This window comes from Macaca fascicularis, chromosome 9 (genome assembly GCF_037993035.2).
Source record: "Macaca fascicularis isolate 582-1 chromosome 9, T2T-MFA8v1.1".
Taxonomy (NCBI): domain Eukaryota; kingdom Metazoa; phylum Chordata; class Mammalia; order Primates; family Cercopithecidae; genus Macaca; species Macaca fascicularis.
The window spans coordinates 319,231-323,627 of NC_088383.1; the positions used below are offsets into that span (position 1 = coordinate 319,231).

At 47.8% G+C, this 4,397-nt stretch overlaps 1 long non-coding RNA gene across 1 annotated transcript; it reads right to left on the minus strand.

The window, feature by feature from the left end:
* Positions 1-476: 476 nt before the first annotated feature.
* Positions 477-4,168, minus strand: LOC135964986 (uncharacterized). The gene is made up of 2 exons (XR_010577732.1): positions 901-4,168; positions 477-813 (listed from the first exon to the last, which is right to left on the minus strand). It is a non-coding gene; the product is annotated as an uncharacterized lncRNA (long non-coding RNA).
* Positions 4,169-4,397: the final 229 nt, after the last annotated feature.

The following is a 4,397-nucleotide window of genomic DNA, read 5'->3' on the forward strand; positions in this document are numbered from 1 at the left end:
CTCCAGGGATACCTGGCACAGGCCCCCTCCATGTCCTTATCCAAGCTCCTGGGGCCAGAAGGGTCTTGCAATATTTCACTTTCCAGTTGACCATCCCCAGCCTGAAATCCAAAGTGCTCTAAAGAGCATTTCCTTCGAGTGTCATGAGGAAGCTCAGAATGTTTCAGGTTTTGGAGCATTTTGGAGTAGGGACTCTCAGCCTTAATTTGAACCTCTTCAAGGAAGCCACACACTGAAGCCCCCGATGTCCACCCTACACAATCCCAGCACACCATCTGAAGTCCTCAACAACAGATTTTCTTTCTTCAAAAATAACCACAAGTCACAAACTCACACGCAATCACAGAAGGGGGTTGTGGACACCCACACAGATGATGAAATTTAACTGTCACGTTTTTACCTAGGTAATTTAAAGTCATTCCTCAAAACACACCTGTTTTACTGAGTTGCATTTTAAGGTGAACACACACAAATCATTTCAGGGAAACAAACGTCACTTTGGGCTGCGTGTGGTTTCTTGACTCCCGTGAATAACTCAGCGTTCACCCTCACTTCTGGATAAGGGAGACGATGCAAAGAAAACTGTTAAAACAAAGACATGAAAACAAGTTTAAGAAGGGTTTGAAAGGTTCCTCCTGTCCTCCTGGAGGGGAGACGAGGATGCCTGGAAAGCTCACGGGGGACAGGAGCACAGCCTCCTCGGTGTGTCATGGACGCTGCCTCACCAAGGGGAGAGGATGATGCCTGGAAGGCTCACAGGGGTGGGAGCACAGCCTCCTCAGTGCTTTCTACAGTCAGCAGCTTCAGAAATTCCTGCAGAAGCAGAACACATCATGAGAACTGAGACTGGAACACCCCAAAGAAAGGGATGAGGGGTCAAAAAAAGCATTCGATCATTACCAAGGAGCGCGGGCATGAAGCCGCTTCAAAGACCGTGTGAGAAGTCACTCATAGGCGTTTCAGAAAATAAGGGTAGTGCGAGATTGCTCGATCAGCTCAAACAGGCTGCCGTCCCTCAGGCCATGAAGTCCCTGAGATGAGCCTGTCACTGAGCAGAAGTCACTCGCATCTCTGCCAGAGAAAGTACTACAAGCTGACACATAACCTCAGGAAACCTGGGCTTCAGCCGGTCAACAGTGAGTCTGACATGGTACATCCCTCCAGATAGTTAAAGACCCCAGGGGTTCATCGGACAACCTCGAAGGGCTGTGTCTGTCCAGCTCCTTTTCCAAGTTCTGGATGATTTTTCCTAATGCACTATAAGCAGCATGTTCCAATAGAGATGTAATTAACTGGATGGGTGTCCTCTTAATTTTGAAATTAGAAACACACTTGGCCAGGCACGGTGGCTCATGCCTGTGATCTCAGTACTTTGGGTGGCTGAGACAGCTGGACTGCTTAAGTCCAGGAGTTCAAGTCCAGCCTGGGCAACATTGCAAAACTCCATCTCTACAAAAAATACAAAACTAAGTCAGGCATGGGGACACGTGGAACATGTGCCTGTGGGTCCTGGCTACTCAGGAGACTGAGGCAGGAAGATCACTTGAGCCTGGGAGGTTGAGGCTGTAGTAAGCTGTGCTCACACCACTGCCTGGGCAACAAAAAGGTTTTTTTTTGCCTGTCTCAAAAAAACCAAAGAGAAAAAGAATTATATACCTGACTAGGCCAAAATAAAAGAGGCCTTCGCTGCCTACATAAAGGGCTTTCAGAATTCACTTCCATCCTTAGGAAAGGGGGCCAACACCAGGCTGTGTCCCTTAAGATGCCCTGTCTCATATGGGAAAAAAAATCAAGAGAAATCAAATAAAGGCCATAAAATACATCAGTTTCAACACTAAAATTTGATAGTATGCTTTAAATTGAAGATGAGTTAAGTCACATTTCCAAACCTCTGAAAGCACGGTTACTGGGAGGGAATGGTTTGCAACACACAAACGCAGCTCTGTAAAAGTGCCCAGGCTGGATGAAGGCTCAAACGTCAGTGCAAGGAGAAAGTCTGAACAAACTCTCTCCTGCCCTGCTGCTGTCCTCTTCCAAAACACACTGTTTATCTGTCAGTTTAGAACAAGGCCTAGGGAGGTGGGAGGCAGGCCTGGGAGGGTCACCTAGCATCCAAGCTCCTCACCCACACAACTGCACGAGGCTGAGCTGAGCAGTACACACAAACACAACTAATTCTCCCCAAAAAGAAGACGGAAGGCAGCACACTGCCATGCCAGGCACCCTGCAGATGAGAAGATTGAGGGGAGCCAGAGGTACCTTTAATCTTGCTTGCATGGTGGAGGGAGAGGAATAATGCCACTCACTTGAGTGTTGCACAATTCTTTCTAGCACTGAGTGGCAGAAAACAAAAATTATAGATGCTTCCTCAGATAAATGTTTCTGAAGAACTGAACATAAATTACGTTCAGGAAATAGCATTATGAATGCCTCAAGTGCTTCTGTTTTCAATAATCCCAGAGTAATTCTATAAACCCGGGAATCAGTCTCACCCAACTCCAGGATCACGGCCCAGGTGACGTGGGCACACACATATCCTGAAGCTCCAATACTCAACTAAAGTGGGGCGAGTGAAAATGATCCTGGGTATAATTTACACGGACACAGGAAGGTGGCTGAGCCCCAAACCCCTAAACCAGGAAGACCAGTGTCCTTCAGGGGCCTCACCTCTGTCCTTTCGCAGCCTCTGGGAACCACCACTCTGCTCTCTACTGACACAAACGCCCCTCCCAAGGTACAACACCAGGAAGATCATCATTCAAAACTGAGGAACGTGGCAGAACAAAGCTGTCAGGAGATTTTAATCACCAACACCACTTGTTACATGACCCAAAGATGATTAAAATCTCAGGCCCTTCAAGACTGAATGCTATCTATACTTAAATGCATTTCATCACCATATTGGGGGGTTATTCCTTTGTTTTGCTGCAAATATATCCAACTGCTGTAAAAGGAAAAGGCAATTTGTTAACGAAGCTTCTTGGAGTGTCTCAACAGGCCTCGAGGTAGCATAAAAGGCAGGACTTCCTGGCAGAAACGCTCAGCTCTGAGGTCAGGTGGAGTTCTTGAGCACCAACCAAGGCAAAATAAGGTCGAAGACCACACCACACTTTCCTCAATCACATCTTCATTCCACCTTTCCTTCTATTTCTCACGACTTCACTGGGAGAAATTGTGCTAAAAGAAAATGGAAACACAGACATACATAGGAGACCCTACAGATGCTGAGAATGGGTGCAGCCATCACAGTCCGAATGTCCTTTCAGGGCCATCTGACCTGGCTGGGATCCAAGTATCCGAGGGCAGGATTGTATGTCAGACCTGTGAAGCCAAGATTACAGCCACTGAACGGCAGTTTTCCATCCCACGGAAACCGGCCTTGGTAGGGGCTTCCTCGGGGACCACCGACCTCAAGCCACCACCCGTCAACTACTTCAACTAACCTACATCATGGCAGAGGCCTCCCTAGGCAGACCAGCCCTGCCCAAGTCCTGCTTCATGGCAAACCCTCCAGACAAACGTCCTTGGCCTCTTCCGGGAGGCTGTGCTCGGAAGGTGCCCTCATTTACTTCTGTGGCTCTGAGACATTTAACTAGAGCCCAACACATTTCTTCCTGTTCACATAGTATTGAGTTAATAGATTTTTATGAGTAAACTTTCACTGGGAAAAATACCATTTCCGGAGCCCCAGTGACCACAATGAAAATGTTTTTACCTTCCCTTACGTGACATCGGCAACGCCAGGTCCAGGAAACGTTCTGGATCTCAGATAATGGCAAATCCACTCATAGTAAGTCTTGGTCTTGTTTCACAAGCTATCAAATGCTGCCCAGAAGCAGGAAAAACCCCACAACGTGGCAGGGAGGGGCGACCAGCGTGAGTTCTAAGGCCAGACCACCCGGATCTGCTGACAGCGTGGTGAGGGGCAAACAGTGCAGGGTCTAAGGCCAGACCGCCCGAGTCCCGCTGACAGTGTGGCTTGAGGAGTTTCCTAAACCCTCTGCTCTCCAAGTTTCATGTCAGAAAAATGCAGTGATAACCGTGTCCACCTCGTTTAAATATGTATATATATACACACACATATATATATACTCTAAACCTACAGCCCTATAAAGGTCATTAATCCTAGTTATCCTCAAGGCATTGAGCGATCAATAATGAGCCATCCCCCTGGCTGCTGACCTGCCACAGCCCCACCCTCCGGAAACCCCGCATCCACACCAGCCACACAGGATGAGACCAGGGAAGGAGCAGGACTGTGTCTTGGGAACTTAAACTCTGGAAGCTGAGTTAAATCAGTGCCGCTCAAATCTTGTCACCAACTATCTTGTTAAATTGGGAGATTCCATCTCTGGGGATCTTGAAGGAACCTGAGGTTCTACATTGAGTGAGATGAG